We start from the raw sequence: 11,221 nt of genomic DNA, 5'->3' as shown, positions 1-11,221 counted from the left end.
TGCCAAAGCAGGGCAGAGAGCTCTGTCCATTCACAAAGACAGTCAAAGATGTGCCCTATCTCCACCAACGGGCTTATGAAATCTGCTTCGGGTAAAATGAGTTTGAAACCTGATTCTGCTGACAAAGCGGATTGCAGAACTACCCTGATAAGCCAAGAGGACATTCAAAGTCCTCCACTATTAAAAATGCGCTTAAATCATCACTTATGATCCAAGGCGTACAAAATACAGTTACAAATACCCAAGTGAACCTCATAACACACATACCAGCCCAAGAAGAGACAAAATTTTCTGCATGTACACCATTAGATCAAGGACCATTGACAGTTTCAGAAGGGGCTCTTGAGAGTTCCACACCCACGCAAGATGTGGTAGAAATTTCTGAATCCACCGATGGAACTCCTGTGCCTTCTGCACATAAAAAATATGTTCTAGCAGCCTCACCATATCCCCCAGTACTTCAAATGTCCCTATATAATAGAGAATTATTCAAATATCCTCTACCACTGAAGGGACCCTCCTGACATCCCATTAGGCCCCAAAAAGCCAAGTTTATCAAAACACACTGTCAATGAGCCATGCAGACTCCATATTTATACAATGTGCAGAGAAGATAAAATATCCCCTACCTCCTCAGGGGACTCTAAGTCGTTCTGTACTGAAAGCAGAGGCTCCAAAATTTTCCACAGATACATCAGAGATGCTAGAACTTCCCAAAACTGAGCAGTATTCTCTGAGTATTACTCTATCTCAAAAAGAGACTGTGGGACAAGAAACTTCTACAAAAGGAGGTCTACCCATAGCCACATCTTTAGAAATGTCTTGTGGATGTGACACATATACAAAAGATATTCTAGGACAGATTCCATCTGTAGAGAAGGTTATGGACCCAACCATATGTGAACCATGAAATGCGAACACCAGAGTCTGTAGCATCCTCAACAACTGAGGAAAGGGATTCCTTGTATTCCATTAGTGTAAAAGAATGAATACGACCTCCACAAATTCCACAGTAGGCTATAGGAACTTCCTTATCTCCTCAAAATCAGCCATCTTCCCCAACTACAGAAGATGCTACACACTCTTCCAAATATTCAGAAAAGATTGCCATTCCTTCTTTATACCCACAAGCAGACCCAGAACATCTGCCAAATACCTCAAAAGCTCTGGATTTTACCTCATCTTCTGAAGGGGCTTTAGAGCCTGTTTTGCCTCTCAAGCAGGCTAGGGAACCTGACACTTCTATAGGAAAGTCGGTTTCCACTTCTCCAGCAGAAGAAAAATTCTCTTGGAACTTCCACAGTTACAAAACAATATCTAGAATATGTCTATGATGCTCAGGGAGAGGTCACATTTTCAGAGGTAGCTCTAATACATACCCTCCATTCTGATATCACAGTAAGGATTCTACACGTATACACGGTACATTAAGACCTTCCTCATCTGAGAAGGATGTCTTAGGATCTACTGCATCTGAACAGCATGTTTTAGAACTATCCCCATATACCTAAGTAGATTTATTTAACATGTCCACTCTGGGGATAAAGAGGCGACATTCTCCCTCTACCAAAGTGGACCACAGGCATCCAGTTTCTATAAAAAAAAAAGGTTAAGATTTGATCCTTCTGATGTAGTCTTGAGAAATTTCCTCTAAAGAAGATAGTTTCAAACATCCCCCTTCTGCGAAAAGGGATCTTGTGCCATCTTCTGCAGCCAAAGAGACAGCAAAAGCTACATCTTCTCCTCAGGTGAGTCCTAACCTTCTCCATCTGTCCAAAGGGCCATGGAATTTCCAAAAAATATGAAGGAAGTTTGCAAAGATGCCATTCCTTGAAAGGACTTGCTGGACATTCCATATTGTCCCAAGATGCTCAAGTAACTCCTCCTTCTACAAAAAAGGCATGTTCACCGTCTACCCTAGGGTTTAAGAGAATTTCTTCACCCCTCTCTAGGGCTCCAGAAAGTGTTCTCCATGCTCAAAGCGGTTTGTCATTGTGCAAATTAGACTTCAAACATATAAAACCTTTTTTTTATATTACCAAAGGTCTGAGGGAAAGTCCACATCGAAAAAAAAATCATTTAGAACTTGTGCCATTAGTCCAAGTATATCAGAAAAATTCCATGTCTTTTAAAGCACCTAAAAATCTATCTTGCTCTAGCACTCGTCCTAGAAAACAATTTCCTTTAGTCATACAATCCCTAGGATCATTGAAATACAAAAAGGGGTGTCTAGAAACTTTACCATCTGCCAAAAGGTCTTTAGGATGTTCACCAACTTCTCCAAGAGCTCGGTTAACCCATAGAAGAACAAAAGAACTAAAGCCATCTGCTCAGGGTGTTTTCCAAAAACCACTTTTTTCTTCTTTACTTTTATACCAAGACAAGAGGCCAGCTTCCTCTTCCCCATCTCTGATCCCTTCTTCCTATTTGTTCTCTCTCCCAAATCGCTCTTTACTCTGAATTAGATGCCAATTACTAAACCATAGACATATGGAAGGAGGTAGTTGCTGTCAAAACAAAACTTGTGATATCACAGAAGAAGCTACGACTCTCCAGGACACAATAGAATTTTCAAGGAGGGCCTAATGATGATGGAACTGCCATAGCCGACCTGCTCAACAGCTTCCTTGCATTGACCAGATTTGGTTGTGCACTTTCCAGTAGTGTCTCCTGTGACACAGTAGAAACATTTACATGCTACATCTCTGTACAGCTAGAGCCTTCTCTCTGCTTTATTAGTGATTACATGCTCTGAATGAAGAAAGTTAGTCAGGGGCTTGTCATGGGTAGAAAAGATCTAGGAACACAGAAGGAAAGATATTCTTCTCGAGATTAATTTTATTCTCCGGTCAAATCCTGTGACATAAAGTTCAATTCCCTAGGTTTTCCCTGTTTCGCTGGTGCCAGTATTTTCCCTACAGAACTTTAATTGAGTGAATATTGTTTTATATTTTCTGATTGTAAATTCATTTACAGGGGACATTATATATGTTCCTGCATGTGTACTCAAAATTTCATTTTTCAAATTCCATTTTTTGCAATGAATTTGGTATCAAACGTGGCTCAGCTATAGAGTGAATATAAGAGTGGTAATATTGTGTACCTACTTCTAATGATCAACTCCCAAATCCATATTTTATCCATTAATTACAAGACATCAGTAAAGCAAAGGACAACATGGAGTATAGAATGTGGTTCTGAAGTTCTATTAGATATCAGTCCTCTAATATCTACCTTCTTGTGTTCCCAGGGATAGGCTTGAGGGTTTTGGATGTTTTACCATGATTCTTTCTTCAGGCCACACATCAGTTTCTGAGTGATGGGCAGTGATAGGAATGGCTTGTGGTCCAACGAAACCTCAAATTCAATAGGTTATAAAAAACAGGAGGGAGTCTATTTGCAATTGTCATTTGTGGATCCTATAGTCTTCACCTTGTTATGCAGAATCCATCCAAATATTAAACCAAAATTCCTAGTTGTAGGAGCCACCAAAATTGTATATATATATATATATATATATATATATATATATATATATAAATGTATATATATATATGTCTATATGTATATATATGTATATATGTGTGTGTATGTATTCACTTATATATATATATGTATATATGTATTCATATATATATGTATGTATGTATATATATATGTGTGTGTATATATATACATATACATACATATATATATATATATATATATATATATATCAGGCACAAAAACTTGATAAGATTGATGAAGATAAAATTGCATTCTGCCAATAAATGGTTTTAGATCTTTCATGAGAGACACAGCTAGAGCATGTCAAATACAGAAGTGATTGCTAGTGGCAAACCAGAGAACTGAATACAGACCCCTTGTTTGTAGATGTTGAGAAAGGATTACAAGAGCTGAATGGGCTTTCAACCACCATAAGAACAACAAGTTCAATTAACCAGGGCTTTCTGGTATTAAACCAATATTCCATGACTGTTTATGTACAGACCTGTGGCTCCAACTGCATATGTGGCATAGTATGGCGATGTTGATCATCAATGGAAGGAGAAGCCCTTGGTTCTCCCTAGTTAAAGGGAATGTCAAAGCACAGTAAAGGTTATAGATAAGGATAAGGGGACCAGCTAGGAATATTAAGGACAGGAAACTGGGAAAGGAAATAACATTTGAAATGTAAATATAGAAATATCCAATTAAAAAAGGTATATACGGGGCTGGGGATTTAGCTCAGTGGTAGAGCGCTTACCTAGGAAGCGCAAGGCCCTGGGTTCGGTCCCCAGCTCCGAAAAAAAGAACCAAAAAAAAAAAAAAGGTATAAAATTTGCTAAAAAAAAAAGGAAAAAAAAACAAAAGATAATTTGCAGCTAATCAGACCTATTGAGTCAGTAATCCAAAGGGTTCCTGTCAGGGATTTATAGTCAGAATAATACTAGTGGAAAGATTGAGATGATGAAGATCAAATTTGGAGCACTTCTCTCTCCCAAATACCAGTATCAGACACTTACTGCTCTATAAGTATCCAAATAATTGAGGAGTTTACTCTGAGCTGAGGAAAGTATACTTATTTTTCACTTCTTCCTTAGGACCATTTTCTTCTGGGCAATAAGAACAAAAATCCATGAGCTCTAAGGAAAAGAACAGTGTCCTTCCAAACACCTGGCTTTTGGGAGAAAGAAATTAATGATATAAACTCTCTGACTTCCAGGAACCATTAGAAGCAGGGAATTCCAGATTCTTCTGAGAGGCTCCCAGCTCCTGATCCCATGTGTGGAAGGATCAGATCAATTCTATCTCTTCAACTTACATATTCCACTCCTACCAAGGCTTCAGTGAGATTTCTCAGGGATGATGTATTTCTTCCTTCTTTTATACCAAGACAGAAGACCAGCTTCGTTCTCCCCATCTCTGATTTCTTCATCGTCTTTGTTCTCCCTCCCTAATGACTGTTTCCCCTGAATTTGAGGCCAATTAGTAAAACCTATAGGTACTGAAGTAATATCTGAGAGGCATTTGCAGTCAGGACAACACTTATTACATCACAGAAGAAGCTAGTGCTCTCAAGGATACAAGAGATTTTTCAGGGAGAGCCTAATGATATTGTCACTGAGAACTGCCATGGCCTGACTCTAAACAGCTTTCCTTACATTAACCAGTTTTGAGGGTGCCAATTTAGGTATGTCTCCTGTGACACAGTGGAAACTTTCGTTCTCCATCTCTCTAAAGCTAGTGACTTCTGAATGGAGAAAATGAGTCAGGGGCATGGCATGGATAGAAATTTTTTAGGAACTTGGAGTGGAGGAGATTCTTCTGGATAATATTTTTATTCCCAGGTCAATTCCTGTGACATACAGTTCAATTTTCTAGGTTTTCTTAATTTTATAAAGGCCAGTACTTTACCTACACACCTTTCGTTGAATGAATACTGTATTTCACTTTCCTATTGTACATTCCTTCATAGGGGACATTATAAATATTCCTGAATATGTACTCAAAAATTCTGTTTTCAAATTCCATTCTCTGCTATGATTTTGGAAACAAAGTGGGCCCATCTATAGACTGAGAATAACAGTGTAAATATGGTGTACCTACTTCAATTATAAATTCCCAAATCCTTATGTTATTCAAAAATTACCAACATCAATAAAGCAAAGGACCACATGGAGTATACAATTCTTTTCTCTATTCACATTTGATATCTGTACTACACTATCTACTTCCTGTGTTCCCATGGCCAGACTTGAAGGTTTTAGATGTGTTGCCATGATTCTTCCTTAATGTCATATATAAGAAACAGGAGCATGGGCAGGGGGAAGAAAGACTTGAGGAACAGTGAAACCTCAACTCAATACCTTCATAAGTACAGGAGGGAGTCTCTTTGATATACTCATTTGCAAACTCTACATTCTTGACCTAGTTGTGCAGAATCCATGTAATCATTCCACCTAACCTAATAGGTGTAGGAAGCACCTAAAGTATATATATATATATATATATATATATATATATATATATATATATTCAACCACCAAAACTGGATAACATTGATGAAGCTAAGAAATGCATTCTGCCAGGAAACAGATATAGATATTTCCTGAGTTACAAAGCTAGAGCATGTCAAATACAAATGTGAATGTCAATGGCAAACCAGTAAACTGGAAATGGAGTTCCAGTTGGTAGATTCTGAGAAAGGATAATAAGAGCTGAAAAGGCTTTCAACCCTTAAGAACAAAAATGCCAATGAACCAGATCTTTCTGGTACGAGACCAATATTCAAAGGTGGAAAATGGAAAGACCTAAGGCTCCAACTGCATTTGTAGTAGAGGATGGCCTTGTTGGGCACCAAAGGAAGGTTAAGCCCTTGGTCCTCCCTTGGTTTGACTTGCATTTAAAGGGAATGTGAAGGGACAGTAATGGGATGGTTTATAGAAGAAGTGGAGAGGGACCTGTTAGGGATCGTACGGGAGGAAATTCTAAAAGGAAACAGTATTTTAAATATAAATATATAAATATACATTTTAAAAAAAGAAATAAAATTTGTAAAAAATAAAAGATATAAGAAATAAAAGAAAAGAAAACTACCAGCTAGTTACAGCTATTGACTCAGAAATCTAATGAGTCACTATCAGGTAATGACAGTCATAGAAATAATAGTTGAAGGACTGAGATGATGATGTTTAAAATAGAAGCTCTTCTCTATTCCAGATATCAGGGTCAGGCACAAACTGCACTATAGGAATCTAAAGCATGGAGGAGTTTACACAGAGCTAGGGTTACAAAACTTGTCCTTCCCGTGTTCTTTAAGTCCCTTTTCTTCTTGTCAAAAAGAATAAAGGCCATGCACTCTCAGGAAAACAACTGTGCCCTTTCCATCCCTTGGCTTTTGGAATAAAGAAATGAATGATATAAACTCTCTGACTTCCAGGAACCATAAGAACAGGTAAGTCCAGATGATTTTGAGAGGCTCCCATGTCCTCATTCCCATATGTGGAAAGCTGAGATGAAGGCTGTCTCTTCAGGGAACCCACTAAACACCTACCCCAGACTCACTGAGCTCTCAAATGGACCAGGTAATTCTTCCTTTTTGATACCAAAACAGAAGGGAAGCTTTCTTTGCACATCTCTGATTTCTTCATCCTCTTTGTTCTCCCTTCAAAAATGTCTGTTTATTCTGAATTAAAGGCCAATTAGTAAGCTCTAGGGGTACTGAAGAAATATCTGAGAGGCAGATGCTATCAGGACAACACTTGTGACCTCACAAAAGTAGCTAGGGCTCTCTAGGTTACAAGAGATTTTTCAGAGAGGACCTAATGATAATGTCTCTTAGAACGCCCATGGCCTACATGCTGAACAGCTTTCCTTACATTGACCAGTTTCAAGAGTGCCTTTTCCAGGAGAGTCTCTTGTGTCACAGTGGAAACATTTACGTACTCCATCTCTCTATAAAGTTAGATACTTCTCTTTTCTTCATTAGTGGTTAAATGCTCTGAATGGTGAAAGTTAGTCTGGGGCACGTCACGGGTAGAAAAGATTTAGGAAGATGGAGTGGAGGTGATTCTTCTAGATAATATTTATACTCCCAGGATTATTCCTGTGACATACAGTTCAATTTTCTAGGTTTTCTCTGTTTCGCAACGGGCAGTATTTTCCCTATAGACCTTTAATTTATTGAATATTGTATTACAAATGTGATCATATTCTAGTTTTATTCTCTTGCTTAGTGATGAAAAAAGTGATACCCAGTACTGTATTAGAACAAACATTATATAGTACACCTAAAGAAAACAAATTGCTCCCAAGGTCAACGTAACTTCATAAGTAAGCAATTTTAATTCACAGAGAAATGGTAAAGTATTGTATTATTCATCCTTAAAAGGATACTTGTAAGAATCTTTTAGCAACAGAAATCTAAACATCTGTATAAAAATGTTATATCTGCTTTAAATGATCAGAATGCACATCTGTGATTGGCAAACCTTATTAAATCCTATCAGGAAGCTGAGGGTAAAACTGGTTCAGAAAGCAGTCATCAACAGTCCAGCATTTGTGACAGTCACACCATTAGCCTGTGCCGCCATAGTTCTTGATCCCTGACCTTAAAAGATCCCAGCCTTTCCGAACTACAAATTGTTCCATACATTGTTTTTTATATCAGAGTCAGTACGGAAAAGATCTTAGCCAGCTTCACAAACAATTTTATTTTTCCAAAAGCTTTTAATGGGTTTTGGTCCTCGCTAATCATTCTACATTTCCTCGGGCAATGATAGAAGCAATGATCTACCCCAGAGGCAATTGCTAAAAGACCTGTATCACTCTTATTGCAAATGCCAATGGCACTGCCCTCTGAGTGGTAGAAAGCTCCATGAGGATTTTCATGCACTTCTTAGATTAAGAGAGGATGAGTGCAATAACTGAGCACCACTCTGCCTGAAATCCTCGTGGGGTTCATGACTCACCAAGGTCCAACGAGACTGTGCTGAAGAGTGGGCCATACCCCAGGATTTCTACAGCTCTGTGCCATTCCTCCTTCACAGGCCTTGGCAATACTCCATTTCAGAACCAAATTTGAACTATGCTTTTACCCTAGATATAATTTCAAATACTATACTAATTAGGGAGAGTGTGCAGCCTTACATTGTCCTTGACTTTAATGGAATTGCTTTACATTTCTTTCCATTTAGGTTGATGCTGGGTACCGGCCTGCTGTCCACTGCCTCTATTATGTTTCTGCATAGGACTCGTATCCCTGATTGCTCTCACCCTTTTAACATGAAGGTGGGTTGGAATATTTTTGCAAGCTTTTTAAATATCTAATGAGATTATCATGTGATTTTTCTCTTTCAGTTTCATTATATAGTGAATTATATTGATGGATTTTCAGAAATTGAAACATCTCTGCCTCCCCCTAGAAATTAATAATTACACAGCATAACCTACAGAAAGGATCTCACATTCACATGCATACTCCAATAGCTCCCCAAAAACACAAAAAAAATACAAACAAAAAAAAATCATGCACCCTACTGAACAGATGTAATACTCACATACATACTCAAACATCCTAATCGAAAACACAAAAACCAAAAAAAAATGCAAGCAAAAAAAAAAAAAAAAAAAAAAAAAACCCTGCTCCTGCAACATCTCATTAATACCTTTAAGCATTAATGTCCTCTACTCAACAGTAAAAGGACACAGGCTAACACAATGGATTTAAAATCAGGATCTATCCTTCTGTTGCACTCAAGAAACACAATCCAGCAACCAAGATAGACACAACCTCAGACCAAGGGGTTGGAAAAGATTTCCAACCTAATGGACACAAGAAACAAGATGGTGTAGCCATTCTAACATCCAGCAAATCAGACTTTCTACCAAAAGTAATCAAAAGAGACGGGGAAGGATACTTCATATGCATCAGAGGAAAAATCCACCAAAATGACATCTCAATTCTGGATGTCTATAGGCCAAAGACAAAAAGCAGAAATATTGGTGAGAGAAATATTGCTAAAGCGTAAATATCACATCGAACCTCACACATTAATAGTGGGTGACATCAATGTCCCATCTCACCAAAGGCAGGCCATTGAGACAGAAATTAAAAAAATAAATAAATAAATGATTTAACAAACACGGGGTTCAATAAAATTGACCTCACTGATATCTACAGAATAGTTCACACAAACACAAAAGTACACACTCTCTTTTCAGTACCTCATGGAACCTTATGCTAAAATGAACATGTTCTCCCACTCTAAAGAAGCCACAATGGATACAGAAATACTGCACTAACCATTGGATCTTCTCAGATCACCATGGATTAAAACTGGACTTCAACAATAAGAAAAAGTGTATAAACTCATTGAAATTCAATAGCTGGCAACTTAAGATCCACCAGTTCACGGAAGAGATGAAAAACAAAAAGTGCTCCTAGAATTTAATGAAAATGAAGGCACAACTTCTCCAAACATACCTGCATATGCAGCACAGGGTGCTTTTATAAAGAAACCGGAGAGACCCCACACTAGCAACTCCCAGCACACCCTAGATCTCTAAAATAAAAAGAAGCAAATACATATTAAAGGAGGAGACAGCAAGAAATGATCAGACTCAGGGTGAGAGTGATCCATCAGAAACAAAGAGAATACAAAGATCAAAAAAACAACAAAAAAAAAAAAAACCAAAACAAAAAAAACAAAAAAACAAGAGCTGGTTCCTTGGGAACATCAATTTGACAGGCAAATCCTCAGACAGATAATGTAATAGGAGGAGAGAGCATCCAAATAACAAATTCAGAAATGAACAGGGAGCCGTATCAATGTACAATGATGAAAGTCACATAATCATTAGTTCTCACTTTAAAGTGGATGATTGTGTAGACTGATTGCACTGACCACAGGTAAATTTAGGTAAGATAAACTCTGTAAATAGCTCTACAACACCTAATGAGACACAAACAGTAATTAAGTTTCCCTACTGAAAGAGCCCAAGGGCCAGATTGTTTGAGTGCAGACTCCTACCAGGTTTTCAAAGAATTCTCAACCTACACCAAAAAAACAGAAACAGGAGGAAAACGCCAAAATGATTCCATGACACCAGTTTCGCCCTGACACATAAATCACAAACGACACAAGAAAGAAAGAATTTCAGAAGAATTTCCCTTACCAACATTGGTGGAAAAAATACTAGGTAAAATGCTCAAAAATAAAATCCAAGGGCATATCAAAACCGCCATTCAGTGCCATCATGTAGGCTACCTCCTGAGGCTGCAGGAGTGGATCAATCTATGAAAACCCATCAAAGTGATCCACTATATAAGCAAACTGAACTGAAAAATAAAAATATTCTGCCCTCAGCATTTCACATTAACGTGCGAGCTCCACCTGGAGTTAACTTTGTGGATGTTACATACCATGCAGTATATATATATATATATATACACATATATATTTATATTGTATATAAATACATATATATATACATATTTATACACATATATAAAATATTATTATAATAAATTAATATATTAAAGTGATATGTACAATCATTATAATAATATAATTAATAATATACTATATTAACATATTAAAGAATATTATTATTAAAATAAATAATATAGTCATATTTTATTAATACATTATATTATTATATATTTATATCATAATAAAATATAATTGATACTAATATATTATGTTAGTATATTAAATTATTATATAGTAATAAACTA

The sequence above is a fragment of the Rattus norvegicus genome, unplaced genomic scaffold (assembly GCF_021556685.1).
Source record: "Rattus norvegicus strain SHRSP/BbbUtx unplaced genomic scaffold, alternate assembly SHRSP_T2T haplotype1-0000016, whole genome shotgun sequence".
Taxonomy (NCBI): domain Eukaryota; kingdom Metazoa; phylum Chordata; class Mammalia; order Rodentia; family Muridae; genus Rattus; species Rattus norvegicus.
The sequence above is the reverse complement of the archived record's forward strand: the minus strand, read 5'-3'. Positions refer to the sequence as shown.